Genomic DNA, 20807 nt, shown 5'->3' with positions numbered 1-20807 from the left:
AATCAAGCTGTATTTATACATGGAATGCAACAAAATGTACTTCACAAGAAAAAACTAATAAAAGCAAGGAAAATAAAATGAAAAATGAAATATTTACTACACAACAAACATAAGAGGATACAAAACTAAATAATTACAATAAAAACTTAACGAATAAAAGCACCCTAAGGAAAAGCAAAGCTAAAAAGGTGTGTTTTAAGATCTCTTTTTAAAATGTCCACAGTTTCAGCCCCCTTCAGGTTCTCTGGCAGGCTATTCCAGAGGCTGAGGGCATAGTAACTAAAGGGTGCCTCTCAATGCCTCTTGGTTCTATGCTTTGTGATAGTTAAAAGGCCAGTGCCAGAGGAACTGAGGGACCTACTGGGTACATAACTTAAAAGCATGTCTGACATGTATTGGGGTGCACAATCGTGGATTGATTTAAAAAACAATCATTCTAAAACTCACAGGTAGCCAGTGGAGAGACCTTAAAGCCAGTGTAATGTGTGCCCTCCGTCTGGCTTGGTCAGTGCTGCAGCATTCAGTATGTTTTGCAGTGGACCAATGACTTTCTTGGGTAGACCAGACAGGAGAGCATTACAGTAGTCAAGCCTGCTTGTAATAAAATCATTGATGAATCTCTCTGTATCAATCTGAGAGAGAAACGGATACACCTTGGTTGCTCCGGTGGTAAAAAGCTACAGTATTTTGGTTACATTCCTAATGTGTGATTTGAAATTGAGTTCAGAATCTAAAATAACACCTAGGTTTTTTACCTGGTGTTTTATCTTTATTGTCCATGAATTAAAATGCGCGGCTCCAACAATAAGTACCTCTGTCTTGTCTTGATTTAGCTGGAGGAAGTTGTGAGCCATCCAAGTATTTAAATCACTAATACAGTCTAATCATTTATCCGTGGAGCTAAAATCCGCTGGTGATACAGAAATGTAAAGTTGTGTATCGTCTGCGTAGCAGTGAAAATCAATGTGCTTTCTGATAACGCTGCCAAGTAACATATATAACATATAAACTGAACAGTACCGACACAAAATTGAACCTTGTGTTATGTATTTTGTCTGAGTTATGTTTACCACGCTATACAGTGGGGAAAAAAAGTATTTAGTCAGCCACCAATTGTGCAAGTTCTCCCACTTAAAAAGATGAGAGAGGCCTGTAATTTTCATCATAGGTACACGTCAACTATGACAGACAAAATGAGGAAAAAAAATCCAGAAAATCACATTGTAGGATTTTTAATGAATTTATTTGCAAATTATGGTGGAAAATAAGTATTTGGTCAATAACAAAAGTTTCTCAATACTTTGTTATATACCCTTTGTTGGCAATGACACAGGTTAAACGTTTTCTGTAAGTCTTCACAAGGTTTTCACACACTGTTGCTGGTATTTTGGCCCATTCCTCCATGCAGATCTCCTCTAGAGCAGGGATGTTTTGGGGCTGTCGCTGGGCAACACGGACTTTCAACTCCCTCCAAAGATTTTCTATGGGGTTGAGATCTGGAGACTGGCTAGGCCACTCCAGGACCTTGAAATGCTTCTTACGAAGCCACTCCTTCGTTGCCTGGGCGGTGTGTTTGGGATCATTGTCATGCTGGAAGACCCAGCCACGTTTCATCTTCAATGCCCTTGCTGATGGAAGGAGGTTTTCACTCAAAATCTCACGATACATGGCCCCATTCATTCTTTCCTTTACACGGATCAGTCGTCCTGGTCCCTTTGCAGAAAAACAGCCCCAAAGCATGATGTTTCCACCCCCATGCTTCACAGTAGGTATGGTGTTCTTTGGATGCAACTCAGCATTCTTTGTCCTCCAAACACCACGAGTTCAGTTTTTACCAAAAAGTTATATTTTGGTTTCATCTGTCCATATGACATTCTCCCAATCCTCTTCTGGATCATCCAAATGCACTCTAGCAAACTTCAGACGGGCCTGGACATGTACTGGCTTAAGCAGGGGGACACGTCTGGCACTGCAGGATTTGAGTCCCTGGCGGCGTAGTGTGTTACTGATGGTAGGCTTTGTTACTTTGGTCCCAGCTCTCTGCAGGTCATTCACTAGGTCCCCCCCGTGTGGTTCTGGGATTTTTGCTCACCGTTCTTGTGATCATTTTGACCCCACGGGGTGAGATCTTGCGTGGAGCCCCAGATCAAGGGAGATTATCAGTGGTCTTGTATGTCTTCCATTTCAGAATAATTGCTCCCACAGTTGATTTCTTCAAACCAAGCTGCTTACCTATTGCAGATTCAGTCTTCCCAGCCTGGTGCAGGTCTACAATTTTGTTTCTGGTGTCCTTTGACAGCTCTTTGGTCTTGGCCATAGTGGAGTTTGGAGTGTGACTGTTTGAGGTTGTGGACAGGTGTCTTTTATACTGATAACAAGTTCAAACAGGTGCCATTAATACAGGTAACGAGTGGAGGACAGAGGAGCATCATAAAGAAGAAGTTACAGGTCTGTGAGAGCCAGAAATCTTGCTTGTTTGTAGGTGACCAAATACTTATTTTCCACCATAATTTGCAAATAAATTCATTAAAAATCCTACAATGTGATTTTCTGGATTTATTTTTCTCAATTTGGCTGTCATAGTTGATGTGTACCTATGATGAAAATGACAGGCCTCTCTCATCTTTTTAAGTGGGAGAACTTGCACAATTGGTGGCTGACTAAATACTTTTTTTCCCCCACTGTATTGAAGCGTTAGGTTATAGGCAGAGTCTCTCTCTATATTTCTTTACTGGCCTAATAATAAAGACATAATTTAAACTGTAAACATTTATTACCTTTTAATGTGGCATGAACACAACCAGTCATGATATTTTGATCTGATTGTCAAAAGTAGGATACCTGTGCATGTTGGTCCATTCCAAAATAATTCCAGCAACCAAACTGCATGTATACTCACGGCATTTGATTAATGGAAATAGGCATCTGTTACAAAGCACCAAAAAGTGTACCTAATGACATTCAGCGATTGCCATTGATTAGGCCTACATGAATTGATGCGTCTTGCTAACCAATCAACCTTTTTTGTAGCCTGAAAAGTTGGGACACCTGAAATGGGGCTGAAACTGTCCTGTGAAAAGTGGGATGGTCACCCTAACGCACATGGTCAACTTACTAGACTAGGCTACAATGTGTATTACCATGACCTTCAAGTGGTAAAAAAATAGGTGGCTAAACTCTGATAGCCGGTCAAAAAAAAAAGAGAAAAAAAAGTCTCACTCCCTATGCTTTCAATGCATTTTTCTGAAAAAGGTGGGTAAACAGCGTTTACTTGTGTTTACCCTCGACTAGGCCTACACCATTGCCGGTAGCCTACCCTGTCAGCCGATGCAATTTTACACACATGAACACACGCAGAACAGGTAGCCTACACACCAATGCTCCTTATAGGACACATCACTGCACTCTATACTCCTCTGTAAACTGGTCATCTCTGTATACCCGTCGCAAGACCCAATGGTTGATGCTTATTTACAAAACCTTCTTAGGCCTCACTCCCCCCTATCTGAGATACCTACTGCAGCCCTCATCCTCCACATACAACACCCGTTCTGCCAGTCACATTCTGTTAAAGGTCCCCAAAGCACACAAATCCCTGGGTCGCTCCTCTTTCCAGTTTGCTGCAGCTAGTGACTGGAACGAGCTGCAAAAAACACTAAAACTGGACAGTTTTATCTCCATCTCTTCATTCAAAGACTCAATTATGGACACTCTTATTGACAGTTGTGGCTGCTTCGCGTGATGTATTGTTGTCTCTACTTTCTTGCCCTTTGTGCTGTTGTTTGTGCCCAATAATGTTTGTACCATGTATTGTGCTGCTACCATGTTGTGTTCATGTTGGGTTGCTACCTTGCTGTGTTGTCGTGTGCTGCTGCCATGCTATGTTGTTGTCTTAGGTCTCTCTTTATGCAGTGTTGTGTTGTCTTTCTTGTTGTGATGTGTGTTTGGTCCTATATTTATATACACTGCTCAAAAAAATTAAGGGAACACTTAAACAACACATCCTAGATCTGAATGAATGAAATAATCGTATTAAATACTTTTTTCTTTACATAGTTGAATGTGCTGACAACAAAATCACACAAAAATTATCAATGGAAATCAAATTTATCAACCCATGGAGGTCTGGATTTGGAGTCACCCTCAAAATTAAAGTGGAAAACCACACTACAGACTGATCCAACTTTGATGTAATGTCCTTAAAACAAGTAAAAATGAGGCTCATTAGTGTGTGTGGCCTCCACGTGCCTGTATGACCTCCCTACAATGCCTGGGCATGCTCCTGATGAGGTGGCGGATGGTCTCCTGAGGGATCTCCTCCCAGACCTGGACTAAAGCATCCGCCAACTCCTGAACAGTCTGTGGTGCGACGTGGCGTTGGTGGATGGAGCGAGACATGATGTCCCAGATGTGCTCAATTGGATTCAGGTCTGGGGAACGGGCGGTCCATAGCATCAATGCCTTCCTCTTGCAGGAACTGCTGACACACTCCAGCCACATGAGGTCTAGCATTGTCTTGCATTAGGAGGAACCCAGGGCCAACCACACCAGCATATGGTCTCACAAGGGGTCTGAGGATCTCATCTCGGTACCTAATGGCAGTCAGGCTACCTCTGGCGAGCACATGGAGGGCTGTGTGGCCCCCCAAAGAAATGCCACCCCACACCATGACCCACCGCCAAACTGGTCATGCTGGAGGATGTTGCAGGCAGCAGAACGTTCTCCACGGCGTCTCCAGACTCTGTCACATCTGTCACATGTGCTCAGTGTGAACCTGCTTTCATCTGTGAAGAGCACAGGGCGCCAGTGGCGAATTTGCCAATCTTGGTGTTCTCTGGCAAATGCCAAACGTCCTGCACGGTGTTAGGCTGTAAGCACAACCCTCACCTGTGGACGTCGGGCCCTCATACCACCCTCATGGAGTCTGTTTCTGACCATTTGAGCAGACACATGCACATTTGTGTCCTGCTGGAGGTCATTTTGCAGGGGTCTGGCAGTGCTCCTCCTGCTCCTCCTTGCACAAAGGCGGAGGTAGCAGTCCTGCTGCTGGGTTGTTGCCCTCCTACGGCCTCCTCTACGTCTCCTGATGTACTGGCCTGTCTCCTGGTAGCGCCTCCATTCTCTGGACACTAGGCTGACTGACACAGCAAACCTTCTTGCCACAGCTCGCATTGATGTGCCATCCTGGATGAGCTGCACTACCTGAGCCACTTGTGTGGGTTGTAGACTCCGTCTCATGCTACCACTAGAGTGAAAGCACCGCCAGCATTCAAAAGTGACCAAAACATCAGCCAGGAAGCATAAGAACTGAGAAGTGGTCTGTGGTCACCACCTGCAAAACCAGTCCTTTATTGGGGGGTGTCTTGCTAATTGCCTATAATTTCCACCTGTTGTCTATTCCATTTGCACAACAGCATGTGACATTTATTGTCAATCAGTGTTGCTTCCTAAGTGGACAGTTTGATTTCACAGAAGTGTGATTGACTTGGAGTTACATTGTGTTGTTTAAGTGTTCCCTTTATTTTTTTGAGTAGTATATATACAGTACCAGTCAAAGGTTTGGACACACCAACTCATTCAAGGGTTTTCTTTATTTTTACTATTTTCTACGTTGTATAATAATAGTGAAGACATCAAAACTATGAAATAACACATATGGAATCATGTAGTAACCAAAAAAGTGTTAAACTAATCAAAATATATTTTATATTTTATATTCTTCAAATAGCCACCCTTTGCCTTGATGACAGCTTTGCACACTCTTGGCATTCTCTCAACCAGCTTCACCTGGAATGCTTTTCCAACAGTCTTGAAGGAGTTCCCACATATGTTGAGCACTTGTTGGCTGCTTTTCCTTCACTCTGCAGTCCGACTCATCCCAACCCATCTCAATTGGGTTGAGGTTGGAGGATTGTGGAGGCCAGGTCATCTGATGCAGCACTCCATTACTCTCCTTCTTGGTAAAATAGCCCTTACACAGCCTGGAGGTGTGTTGGGTCATTGTCCTGTAGAAAAACAAATGATAGTCCCACTAAGCCCAAACTAGATGGGATTTCATATCGCTGCAGAATGCTGTGGTAGCCATGCTGGTTAAGTGTGCCTTGAATTCTAAATAAATCCCAGACAATGTCACCAGCAAACCACCTCCACACCATAACACCTCCTCCTCCATGCTTTACGGTGGGAAATACACACGCGGAGATCATCCGTTCTCACAAAGACACCAAAATTCTCCAATTTGGACCAGACTAAAGGACAAATTTCGACCGGTCTAATGTCCATTGCTCGTGTTTCTTGGCCCAAGCAGGTCTCTTCTTATTATTGGTGTCCTTTAGTAGTGGTTTCTTTGCAGCAATTCGACCATGGCCTGATTCACACAGTCCCCTCTGAACAGTTGATGTTGAGATGTGTCTGTGACTTGAACTCTGTGAAGCATTTATTTATGCTGCAATTTCTGAGGCTGGTAACTCGAATGAACTTATCCTTTGCAGCAGAGGTAACTCTGGGTCTTCCATTCCTGTGGCTGTCCTCATGAGAGCCAGTTTCATTATAGCACATGATGGTTTTTGCGACTGCACTTGAAGAAACTTTAAAAGTTCTTGAAATGTTCCGTATTGACTGACCTTCATGTCTTGAAGTAATGATGGACTGTCGTTTCTCTTTGCTTGTTTGAGCTGTTCTTGCCATAATATGGACTTGGTCTTTTACCAAATAGGGCTATCTTCTGTATACCGCCCCTACCTTGTCACAACACAACTGATTGGCTCAAACGCATTAAGAAGGAAAGAAATTCCACAAATTAAGTTTTAAGAAGGCACACCTGTTAATTGAAATGCATTCCAGGTGACTTCTTCATGAAGCTGGTTGAGAGAATGCCAAGAGTGTGCAAAGCTGTCATCAAGGCAAAGGGTGGCTACTTGGAGAATCTCAAATATAAAATATATTTTGATTTGTTTTACACTATTTTGGTTACTAATTGATTCCATATGTGTTATTTCATAGTTTTGATATATTCACTATTATTCTACAATGTAGGAAATAGTGAAAATGAAGAAAAACCCTTGAAAGAGTAGGTGTGTCCAAACTTTTTACTGGTACTGTATATATATATTTTTTAATCCCAGCCCCCGTCCCCGCAGGAGGCCTTTTGTCTTTTGGTAAGCCGTCATTGTAAATAAGTATTTGTTCTTAACTGACTTACCTAGTTAAATAAAGGTTAAATTCAATATAATACATGAGTTGAATCAAAACATGTTTTACACCCTAGTTCATGAGTTGTCCATATTTTATGCGTTAATGCTTGGAGTCTTCACAGATCGTGTGAAATAAAACACTACCTTTCTTTCCTTACATTAATAACATTTATGACAGTGTTATTTGTAATTATTAAGCGTTTAATAATTGAATTAGAACATTGAACTTAAACCCTGTACGAATCATGGATCTTGGAGAACTACACTGTAAGTGTAACTATGCCTGCTTAACATTTCGTTATGTTTCGCCGTGAAAACATTTCTTATGGGCACACAAATCCAAAATAATGTAGGTCTATGCCATTGCAAAATCGAAGGTTTCTAACCGAACATTAATCATTTATCCTCTTCTAACTGAAAGAGTCATGTTATAGGCCTACTGTCAATAACGTATAGTCTACTTTTTGGATGGATTGGATGCGCATTGGTGTCTAGCTCTAGGCTAGTTGTCTAGTGATATTGTCGATCATCATCAGCTAATCCAGGAAAGAAAACATATATTGATCGAAAAGAATCAAGCTAAATAAATGGTCTACTACTTCTGGCCTCAGATGGCACAGAGAACAATGAGAGCTCTAAACAGCTGACTGACAAAAGCAAACGATGATAAATCAACTGATAAATCTAATGCATTGGAATAAAGGTATAGACAATTTTTATTACATTTACATTTACATCATTTAGCAGACGCTCTTATCCAGAGCGACTTACAAATTGGTGCATTCAACTTATGATATCAAGTGGGACAACCACTTTTTTTTTTCTTCTTTTTTTTTCTTCTTTTTATGGGGGGGTGGGGGAGGGGGTAGAAGGATTACTTTATACTATTCCAGGTATTCCTTAAAGAGGTAGGGTTTCAAGTGTCTCCGGAAGGTGGTCAGTGACTCTGCTGTCATGGCGTCGTGGGGGAGCTTGTTCCACCATTGGGGTGCCAGAGCAGCAAATAGCTTTGACTGGGCTGAGGGGGAACTGTGCTTCTGTAGAGGTAGGGGAGTGTCGTGTCGCGTCGTGTGCTGGTGGTTATTGCTGTCAAACAAAGAGTCTGCTTAGGCTGCACTTTGATTAGAAGTTTTATTCATATCACAAGATGTCAGCATAAGTTTACAGACCCGCAGTGTCTGGAGAAACAGCGTCCCAAAGATAATCTGTCTGTTTCTGACCCCCTCTTTGTCTAGCCCATACTTATAAACAATGGCAAAATATGGGTTGCTCCCTCTGCTGTCCAATCACCTGTCTCCCCTGGGGCGTCACCCCACAACTGGCTACTTTTGAACTAAGATAAACATCCACGCTTTGTTCCTCTAGAATAGTCATAATCTTCATACACGACAGGAGCTAGCAGGCCAGAGGTGGATGAACGTAGTGCCCTCGTTTGGGTGTAGGGTCTGATCAGAGCCTGAAGGTAAGGAGGTGCCGTTCCCCTCACAATTGCGTCCTTTATCAAGGACGCATGGCAAACAAATGGCGACAATGAGGAAGTACAATGGAAAATCTATGCATAAAGGAGCTCAGCTGAGGCTGAAATTCAGCACTACTGAGTGGACAGTGCCTCCATACAGAAATAAATGGTTTAAACCATGACAGAGAAGTGGGGGTATTAATTTCATTTTGAAGCTTTTTTTCTTCTTAATATTTACCACTGTAAAACATATTTACCACTACATTTAGAAGAATGGTTAAATTAGCATTATTTAGTGACCTTGCATTAGGGGAACTAAAGTCTCATTCAGGGGAGCTGAGCCCCCCTGGCTCCCCCATAATTCACACCTTGGTTATAGGTAGAGTAATAACCCCTCAGATCAGAAAGGAGGCAGAACCATGTGAAGTGTTCCTGAATAACTGGGCCTGCTGGGAGCATAGACCTATGTGGCCACCCTACAGTGCCTTCAGAAAGTATTCACACACCATTTTGTTGTGTTACAGCCTGAATTTAAAATGGATGAAATTGAGATTTTGTGTCGCTGGCCTACACACAATAGCCCATAATGTCAAAATTATGTTTTTAGAATTTTTAACAAATTAATAAAAAATGAAAAGCTGAAATGTCTTAACCGCTAGGCTACCTGCCCTCTATGGAGAGAGGGCAGGATAGACAGTTGACTGGTAGACTATATTGACATGTGGTATAGTAAGAACTCGGCTAGGCAAAGTGTGCCTCACATTTGCATGAAAACGAGTCATCTCTTGTTGAATGACAATAAACACTTCATTGAAGAATCCCTACTGTTGACCAATCACCGACAAAGGTGCGAAGACTTCGAGTGCGTAAACAGCGAGTCACATCACCGATTGAAAAGCTACTTGCACACACCGCTAACTAGCTAGCCATTTCACACCGGTTGCAAGAGGTACTGGTGCATCAGGTCTGACACCAACAGGCTCCTGAACAGCTTCTATCTCCAAGCCTGCTAAATAGCTAACAGAATTGCTACACAGACTATCTGAGTTGACCCTGATGCCTAGTCACCTTACCACTATATATATCTACCTATATCACTCCAGTATGCCTTCACATTGGAAATATAGAGTTGGAACTGACCCTGTATATAGCTTCTTACTTTCTTGTGTTCTTCTTATTTTTATTTATTGTGTGTTTTTGTTCTACCTTATGTTATTTTTAGTGCTACATTGATATTGATTACTGCGTTGTTGGGTTTGGAACTTGCAAGAAAGGCATTTCACTGACATTTAAAACTTGAAACATCAGGAAAAAAGAGACCAAAACGAACAAAATCGTCACAAAATGTCCTCATAATATGTGCACAAACTGTTCCAAACTATTGGGGAAGCATGCGGACGCCTTAAGTGAAGTAACAAAACACTTTGATAGGGGAGGTACAAGCAAGCAGATGAGGACATTATACAGTAAAACCTGCAAAATGGTGAATGTAAATCAGGGACAAAACACACTACCCTCCCCTGTTCTCAATAAAAAAGCACACAACCCTCCCCAAAACACCAAAAAAAGTTAGACAACACTCCCCTATTTTGGACCAGCCCCCCCATCCAAGTAAATTTCGAACTGTCCCTTATGTTTGCTGATACATATCTGGAGCCATCTTGGATTGTTACCTGTTCCATGTAATTTAGGTCTTTAGAGAACTAGCCAGGGCAGTCTTCCTTGGCCATTTACTGTACACCACATGTTCATCTTTCTAGATCTTGAGTTCATTGATGTTGTGTACTATGTCATCAGCTTGTTTGAACACTATCATTTCTTTTTCTTATTCTACTGCAACAGTACCCCCAGAATCCACCACAAAAGGTGGAGCATGTTGAAAACCATGGACAACTAATAAATACACAAGACGAGTAGCCACACTAAACCTACATGCTGCATAAGACCTCGGCTATGTTGTGCAGTGTCCAACGAATCCCAACCCACTCACTGAATGTCTGACATTCCCTTGTCAATTAGCAAGTCTGTGTGATGTGAGTGAGAAGGCAGTGAAGCGTTTCAGTCCAAGATACAGCCAACACGTGTCTATCCTACTCCCACTGACACTTGTAGTCTATAGGCCGTTTGAGAAGTGATTGACAGAGATGTTGATTATGCGTCTTCGAGCCAGGTGGCTGGCAAGCAAAGAAGCGCAGCGCACCAGATTGCTGCATCAGCCAAAGTGTAAGGCCATCAGTTTCTGGCACCTGCATGTATTGACAAACATCACAGGAATATTAAAGAGATCCAGAGATGTCAATCAAAGTGAATTGTTGTTGCTTGTTAATCCTCCACTGCCTTCCAAAAATGTGTATTTTTTTTTCTATTTTTTTTCAAATTCTTTTTGGCTCATCACCCCTTTCTACACCGAGTGTACAAAACATTAGGAGCGCCTTCCTAATATTGAGTTGCACAACATTTTGCCCTCAGAACAGCCTCAATTTGTCGGGGGGATGGACTACAAGGTGTCGAAAGCGTTCCACAGGGATGCTGGCCCATGTTGACTCCAATGCTTCCCACAGTTGACTGGATGTCCTTTGGGTGGTGGACCATTCTTGATACACATGGGAAACTGTTGAGCGTCAAATACCCAGCAGCGTTGCAGTTCTTGACCTTCAAACCAGTGAGCCTGGCACCTACTTCCATACCCCATTCAAAAGCACTTAAATCTTTTGTCTTTACAATTAACCCTCTGAATGAGACACATACAAAATCCATGTCTCAATTGGCTTAAAAATCCTAGGCTTAAAAACCATTCTTTAACCTGTCTCCTCCCCTTCATCTACTCTGATTGAAGTGGAGTTAACAGGTGGGAGCAACAAGGGAGATTTCACCTGGATTCACTTGTTCAGTCTATGTCATGGAAAGAGCAGGTGTTCCTAATGTTTTGTACTCTCAGTGTATGTTGTATCATGTGTCTTCAGAGGTTATTTTTTCCTCTCAAGGTAGGTGATGCTTTTGATTTTGCTTTTAGGTATGGTGCAGTAATACTGGGATGCAAGAAATGAGATGGATAAAAACCTTCCGTTGTTGGGGAAGTGTGGGCCAACTCTTTGATCTTGCGGAGTATCATGTAAGGAAATATTTCAGCTCTCTCTAGACATATGCACGCACGCACGCGCACATGCACGCACACACACGAATGCACGCACACACACAAATGCACGCATGACCACAGATGAGAATTAGTCTCATTTGTCTCATCAAGTGAAACATTTCCAAGTGAAAACTCCAGAACTGAAGGTGGGTGCATCTCTGTCCTGTTCGATTTTTTGAGGAAGATGAATTAGTGTTTGGATGAACATAAAAGCTTATGTATTCATAAGAGCTGTGATGAGTGCAGCTGTCTACAGCACCTGACATCCAATCTGAAACAAGCCGCACGGGGAGGTGGAGCGCTCTCTATAGTGTGTGTGTGTGTGTGTGTGTGTGTGTGTGTGCGAGTGTGTGCACGTGTATGAGAGATGTTTGTTTTCTGGTTGCAGTGAACTCTATCTCAATATCTTTAAAAGGGCTAGAGCATTCCTAAGACGTTGGAATTCTGGCCAAGTCTCACAGGATTTGCAGTAATTTCCCTACTGTCAAAGAATAATCACCATGAGACTGCATGTTTTGACCCTCCGTCGTGGCTTAAATTGTGTTTCCTAATTGATTGTAGCTAGGATAGGATTCCTTGCATTTGGTGAAACCTGCTGTAGATAATTATGTTGTGTTGTTGACACCCACATAAGTTGACGTGTCATATGCCTTGTGCTACAACAATACCAGTAATAACTTTGTGTCACTTTCACGTTGCTTACATCATTAAACTAACATTATAGCTAAGGATAACACATTTATATCATGATTTTCTTGAGTCAAATTATGTCAAATGTCATGTAATGTACAGCAATACTCATTGTGCACTGAAGTTAAATGCAGGCCTCATGTATAGTATACTGTGTTGCTATCTATTATTAGCTAACCACTACAGGTGCACGTATCCAGCCTGGGTTCTGTTAATACATCAGGCTGATATTTTGATTTGCGTCAGACTTAACAGCTAAGTTCATGGGGAGGAGGTCTCGGGATGGGGCCTCGGTTTGTTATTCTCCTCAGTAAGACGTCAACCATCCTGTGTAATTAGAACACATCTCCTGGTGAGAGGACCGCCGAGGTCTGGCAGATTCACAGTTTTAATCAGTCCTTCAACTCACTTTATCTCCTCCACAGAAACGCAGATAGAACAGACTCTCAGCAATCTGACAAATTGATAAAACAACAAGGCAATGGCATAGAACAACTGCTTCTAAATTGGATTTTTTTCAGATTTTCTGAGGGCTGTGTGACAATGGGGGACTTGCATTCTATCTCGTTTCATCTTTGTTTCTCCCTCTGTTGGAGTTGAAATAGGGGGAATGTTGACCGCTGGTTGATTTGTGGCGTAGATGTGATGATTGGAATGGACGAGGTGAAAGTGAATGGGTTTTCTATGTGTTTCATCGTCCTTCAGATGACCATCAGAAATAGAAGTGGCGCATAGTATACATATTTTCAGCTCCTATTCTATTTACAGCATTTCATCTCAGGAATTCACACTCGGACAATAAAGGATTATATTGGAGGCTAGGGGCCTATAAGGACTTGAGTATGTTTCTTTATATATCAAGTGACATACATTGAGGTGACCCTGTCTGCAAGCTGTTGTTCTCATTCACTGTATACAGTACCATCTTGGGCTGATTCCGGATCAGTTTGTATGAATGCTGATCCTCGGCTGCCTCACCTTTTTTATCCACTTATCTGACTGCAGTGTGCTCACACAGTCAGTGAACAGATCTCTCCAGGTGTTTTTCAGGTTTGGCTGATGTTGGAAGGCAGAAGTACAGGACATGTCTCTTGTGTCATTAGCTGCTGGGGAGTGTGCTACAGTTGTCAGCACTTCATTTTAATTTGGCTCGAAAGCCACTAGTGGCTTTGACCACGTGGATTTCCTGTCCTCTGCAGCAGTTAAACTATTTTGAAGTGTTTGGATGGAGGTAGACATGGTTCCATAGAGCTGCAATGTCAGCTGGTATATGTCTCATCTTGATACCAAAGTACCTTATTCAATCTTGTCTGAGCATCCTGAATCAAGATAACTTATAAATTGGTCTAAAGTCCTTGTATGTAACAAAAGCACAGTACATGTCTCCTAGACCCACTTAAACTCGAGACATTTTGTTTTGCCCAGGGAAAAGACAACAACGCTTCTCAGGGTTGTCCTTGAAGTCTTATCTGAGTTTGTACACATGACTGTTTCTGCAGTAATAACTGTTTATAATGCCATCAGCAGTACACAGAGGCATAAGCAGTTTCCTTTTAAAGTTCCCTGGGTATTTAATGGTAATTACCAGAGACTGTGAGATAAGAATGAAATACCATAGGAGGCATTCAAGACATGAATGCACGAAGAGAACAATGCACTGAAATGCCCTTTCAAGGTTAAAGTTATCGCTCTGGGTTTCATTATTGCAAATTATCCCAGATAATTATGATTAAGCCTTCAAATAGCTTAGTAATAAATGTTTTAAAGGTTCAAAAGAGAATATATATCCACTAGAGTTGGAGCTCAAAGTTATATTTGATGAGATAGTGAGGATATCATCAGGATATCAGCACTTTAGATAAGTTTGTTTAAAACGGTAACAGTAAATTGTAGTGTCATACCTCATAACACTTTAATTAATCCAGTCTTTCAGTATTACAATGTGTTTTATGCATTGGGAGCCTTGCACATATCATTGCCTTCATATCAAAAACAAGAACAGTACATTCCTACATCCACAGTTCCTACATTCATGAGGTCGCATAATTTGCATGGTTTCTTACCTAAGAGGATCCATATCCACATACAGTGGGGGAAAAAAGTATTTAGTCAGCCACCAATTGTGCAAGTTCTCCCACTTAAAAAGATGAGAGAGGCCTGTAATTTTCATCATAGGTACACGTCAACTATGACAGACAAATTGAGAAGAAAAAAATCCAGAAAATCACATTGTAGGATTTTTAATGAATTTATTTGCAAATTATGGTGGAAAATAAGTATTTGGTCACCTACAAACAAGCAAGATTTCTGGCTCTCACAGACCTGTAACTTTTTCTTTAAGAGGCTCCTCTGTCCTCCACTCGTTACCTGTATTAATGGCACCTGTTTGAACTTGTTATCAGTATAAAAGACACCTGTCCACAACCTCAAACAGTCACAATCCAAACTCCACTATGGCCAAGACGAAAGAGCTGTCAAAGGACACCAGAAACAAAATTGTAGACCTGCACCAGGCTGGGAAGACTGAATCTGCAATAGGTAAGCAGCTTGGTTTGAAGAAATCAACTGTGGGAGCAATTATTAGGAAATGGAAGACATACAAGACCACTGATAATCTCCCTCGATCTGGGGCTCCACGCAAGATCTCACCCCGTGGGGTCAAAATGATCACAAGAACGGTGAGCAAAAAATCCCAGAACCACACGGGGGGGACCTAGTGAATGACCTGCAGAGAGCTGGGACCAAAGTAACAAAGCCTACCATCAGTAACACACTACGCCGCCAGGGACTCAAATCTTGCAGTGCAAGACGTGTCCCCCTGCTTAAGCCAGTACATGTCCAGGCCCGTCTGAAGTTTGCTAGAGTGCATTTGGATGATCCAGAAGAGGATTGGGAGAATGTCATATGGTCAGATGAAACCAAAATATAACTTTTTGGTAAAAACTCAACTCGTCGTGTTTGGAGGAATGCTGAGTTGCATCCAAAGAACACCATACCTACTGTGAAGCATGGGGGTGGAAACATCATGCTTTGGGGCTGTTTTTCTGCAAAGGGACCAGGACGACTGATCCGTGTAAAGGAAAGAATGAATGGGGCCATGTATCGTGAGATTTTGAGTGAAAACCTCCTTCCATCAGCAAGGGCATTGAAGATGAAACGTGGCTGGGTCTTTCAGCATGACAATGATCCCAAACACACCGCCCGGGCAACGAAGGAGTGGCTTCGTAAGAAGCATTTCAAGGTCCTGGAGTGGCCTAGCCAGTCTCCAGATCTCAACCCCATAAAAAAATATTTGGAGGGAGTTGAAAGTCTGTGTTGCCCAGCGACAGCCCCAAAACATCACTGCTCTAGAGGAGATCTGCATGGAGGAATGGGCCAAAATACCAGCAACAGTGTGTGAAAACCTTGTGAAGACTTACAGAAAACGTTTGACCTGTGTCATTGCCAACAAAGGGTATATAACAAAGTATTGAGAAACTTTTGTTATAGACCAAATACTTATTTTCCACCATAATTTGCAAATCAATTCATTAAAAATCCTACAATGTGATTTTCTGGAATTTATTTTCTCATTTTGTCTGTCATAGTTGACGTGTACCTATGATGAAAATTACAGGCCTCTCTCATCTTTTTAAGTGGGAGAACTTGCACAATTGGTGGCTGACTAAATACATTTTCCCCCACTGTATACTCTCCCATAAAGCTAGAGAGAGAGAGAGAGAGAGAGAGAGAGAGAGAGAGAGAGAGAGAGAGAGAGAGAGAGAGAGAGAGAGAGAGAGAGAGAGAGAGAGAGAGAGAGAGAGAGAGAGAGAGAGAGAGAGAGAGAGAGAGAGAGAGAGAGAGAGAGAGAGAGAGAGAGAGAGAGAGAGAGAGAGAGAGAGAGAGAGAGAGAGAGAGAGAGAGAGAGAGAGAGAGAGAGAGAGAGAGAGAGAGAGAGAGAGATTCTTGACCTCCAGGCAGTCTCCAGAGGGGCTTTTTACTGTGAAAGTCTAATCAGAGTGTAGCTGATGTGTGTTCTGGGATCGCTCCTCTCCAGTCCCCAGGCCTAATTAGGACCCATGTGTACTGTACATGGAGCTGCCTTTCACACTGCCTGTTGGAAAAAGTTCACCAGTGTGTGCTCAACAGGCCACAGAAATGAGCTGCTGGAGAACATAATGACAAGCAGGGGCAGCAGAGGTAGAGGAAGTCCCCCAAACCAGGAGGTCCTTTCAGTTTAATGAATGCCAGCAGAGCAAGCCAGACAGAGAGAACAATTGAAGGGAGAGAGAGAGAGAGAAAGTGTGTGTGTGGCTTTGGCAACATTTAATCACTTCTGTCAAGACAGTACAGCTTGTTCGGATTTGGGAGAGAGAGGAAGAGAAAGCGAAATAGAAAGAGAGAGAACAGAGAAGGTGTAGAGAACAAGTAGTCTTTCTTCAACCATTCTCCTCTGTGCTTTCTAGTCTAGTGTTAACACATTTATGATGGTCCTTCTCTGTTTTTACTGAGTGGTTACTTACAACTCTCGAAATTACCCATGACTCACTAGTATGTCTGGAAGAGACAGAGAGAGAGAGTCATGGTTAATGAATGAATGTAAATGAGTAGGATCCTTGGTTTGAAGCCTCTGTAATTGTTAAATAACAGTAGAGCTACAAGGTAACTGGATGGGACGAGGGAACTGGTGTTCCATACACTCCTATGGACATGAACATGTGTTCTAAATTCCTCTCTGCTATTCTTTAAGTTCTTTGAGTAAATACGAGCTACCGTGTCTCTGTCACACAAAGAAATGAGAACCGCTACATTTGGTAGAACTCAGGCTTTCTCTTGATTCCATTTGTATGGTCTAAGTTTCACTTTTAATGCGCAAATGTTGGTAGGTAAGGCTTTCATTGCATGCGGATATTGTATAATATCTGAACATAACATGATATAATATAACATGAATCCGTTACACATTTAATGCTGTTTCATGAGTCATGAGTCATGACCAACAGATACAGCAAAAGTATATGTACATACTGTATTTCCTCTAGTCTAGAATAATCTATCCTAATTGTAAAACGTGTATTGCCCCATTAAATAAGTGCTGTTAATGTTTCTATCAAAAATACTGCCAACTCATTTCTTCACTCCAGAATTTTGACACTCGTTTTGTAAGCCTGAGGCACACGTCAAGGAAGCCTAGTTTCAACATTCCAAGCATGCATCCAAATCCAAACTTCTTCAATGCAATCATGTGACAAGTGGAATCCAAGTGGACCCCAAATCAATTTGACAACCTGCCACAACTAGGTGCTCTCTCCTTTGTCTTTGAAAAGCTATTGGAATTCCGTCCCCAACAAGGCTATTCCATCACTACTAAAGACAACTCAACAATTTGTGCAAATTCTATGATAGCAAAGAGTCATAAATAATAAGAAAGCTATTCACGGAATTCGCGAAAAAAGGCCAATAAAAAATATTCTATAGTCTGATGAGCTGAAATGATCTATCCAAATGGAGTACCTGTGTAGCTGTGATGTTACGGCCACACACTTCAGTTTTCAATTGTGACACCAACCTTTGATTTAGAGGAGATTGATGTGAGTAAGATCGTAAAAGGCAAGAGATAAAAGCATTTGTGGGTTACCTTGGGAAAAGGGTGAAATGTCTAAATTCAAAAGGAAGTGAGGCCACTGTATTAGAGGTGACCTTCACTAACAAAGAGGGGCTCATAAAGTCTTTATCTGATTTGATCTTACTTGCGGGGATGGGGGGGGGGATTATATTTATTTATTATATTTCTTCAGTTATGTTTTATTGAAACATGAAAAGGGACCTTGCATCATCAAAAGCAGGAGTAAAGTGTTACATGTTACATCATTCTTATCCATGAAATGAAACTGGTTAATTGCTAATTTAGTCCACAGCTTAAATTGATTTCGAAATATTATGTTTTTGTGTTATTGCAGTCACATTGTGAGCTTTACTATACACTGGAAAATCTTACAGGTTACCGTAAAAAAAGGTATAGTATGTTACTGTAATCTTTTACCACTGTTTTTATGGTAACTTACAGTGCATTGCTGTAATCTTTTTACTGTAATTGTAATGAATCAATTCATGAATGAATGTATTAAATTCATTGAGGGGAGATGGGGTTTGTATTTTACAGTATTTTACAGTAATTGCATGGGATTGGTGCAAGCAGGTTGGCTGCTAGGTAATGTGTTTACATATTACAGCATATCAATGAATGCCAGTTTGGAAATCTTTGTTGAGGCCTCTAGAAGTGCAAGTGATATAAAACACAACATTTTTGTATTTTATATCACTTGCACTTTTAGAGTCCTTAACAAAGGCTTCCAAACTGGCAGCGACTACAGGGCAAAACAGACCAAATGTCACGTCTATTCCCGCTCCCCCTCTCCAGCGCTCGAGGTCGCCAGTTGACTGTTCATTACGCCCACCTGCCACCATCGCGGTATTATGAGACTCACCTGGACTCAATCACCTTCCTGATTACCTCCCCTATATATATATCACTCCCTTTGGTTCCTTCCCTAGGCGTTATTGATTCTGTTCCTGTGTTTCATGTCTGCACGCTAATCGGGTTTCTTGTTTTGTTCCATTTATTATTCAATTCACTCCCTGTACTTGCTTCCCGACTCCCAGCGTACACGTTACAGAATAACGCCTCACCAAAGGGGAGCATCAGGGAGTGTATTTATTTTATTAATTGTTTGGTGACGTTGGGTCCGAAAGCCACAGCCGAAGCAACCTCCCATGCCTCAGTCGGCTCGTCAGGCTCCCATGCCTCAGCCGGCTCGTCAGGCTCCCGTGCCTCAGCCGGCTCGTCAGGCTCCCGTGCCTCAGCCGGCTCATCAGGCTCCCGTGCCTCAGCCGGCTCGACAGGTTCCCATGCCTCAGCCGACTCGACAGGCTCCCATGCCTCAGCCGGCTCGTCAGGCTACCATGCCTCAGGCGACTCAACAGGCTCTGTCACGTCTATTCCCGCTCCCCCTCTCCGGCGCTCGAGGTCGCCAGTTGACTGTTCATTACGCCCACCTGCCACCATCGTTACGCGGTATTATGAGACTCACCTGGACTCAATCACCTTCCTGATTTCCTCCCATATATATATATATATATCACTCCCTTTGGTTCCTTCCCTAGGCGTTATTGATTCTGTTCCTGTGGTTATGCGTAGACGCTACTGTTATGTGGTCTCATTCCATGTTTGTTGTTTTATTAAACGTTTCACCTGCACCTGCTTCTTGACTCACAGCGTCTTCGTTACACCAAAAGACATGGCAAATACTCAACCATGAAAGTTTTGAGACTAGCTGCCACTCCAATCGATCCTTCTTAAAAGGCACGCCTCAAAATATATTAATGAGCCAGAAACAACAATACCATGCAAGCACTAGTTGTCAAAAGGTTTTTGGCGCTCCAAATTTACAGTACCATTCGAAACACAGTAAACTGTACCGTAATTTTGGAGAGCCAAAAACCTTGCCCACAACATTTTCTCACAATGCACCATAATTTACAGTCTGCTGCAGTATAATGCTTCACAGTATTTTACTCTTGATAAACGTACACATTTACCGCATAAATAAAAAAATGTCATTACAGTGTAATAGTCGGTGTACTTAATTTAGTAAATCATATAAATGTAGTACACATCTTATTTGGTTCGTTCACTCCAGACCTACAATGCTGTGTGGTTACAGTAATGTACTGTTAAAGCAAAGTTTCTTCGGAATTTAAAGTATAATTTACTGTTTACGCCTAAAATCACCCAGAGTGCATTGCCATTTATGGCAATTTACTGTAAATAATTAATATAGTACTTTACTGTTAGTTTTATTGTATAATACTGTCAAAACAACAAGAAGTTTTACAGTGTATACATGATTCGACAGAGGCTTCCCAGCTCCCACTTCAGTTTTAGTTCAAGCCCAGAGTGCTATTTCTCTTTTACAATGATATCCCTCTCTGAAGATGATGCTCACATTTTCCATGGTCTTGGAAGTGAGATTAGTGAGGGGAGTTACATCTATCCCATGACATTTGCTCATTTTATACATTAGTCAGCAACAGAAGAAAGCTAGTCAGCAGGAAAAGGCCAAGAGATTTTATCTAAAGCGGCTAACAGGACAGTAAGTACAGTGCATTCGGAAAGTATTCAGACCCCTTGACTTTTTCCACATTTTGTTACGTAATAGCCTTATTCTAAAATGGATGAAATTGCTTTTTTCCCTCATCAATCAACACACTATACCCCATAATGACAAAGCAAAAACAGGTTTTGAGAAAATGTTGTTTATTTATTAAACATAAAAAACGGAAATATCAC

The sequence above is a fragment of the Coregonus clupeaformis genome, chromosome 1, assembly GCF_020615455.1.
Source record: "Coregonus clupeaformis isolate EN_2021a chromosome 1, ASM2061545v1, whole genome shotgun sequence".
Classification (NCBI taxonomy): Eukaryota; Metazoa; Chordata; class Actinopteri; order Salmoniformes; family Salmonidae; genus Coregonus; species Coregonus clupeaformis.
This window is presented reverse-complemented; position numbering follows the sequence as displayed.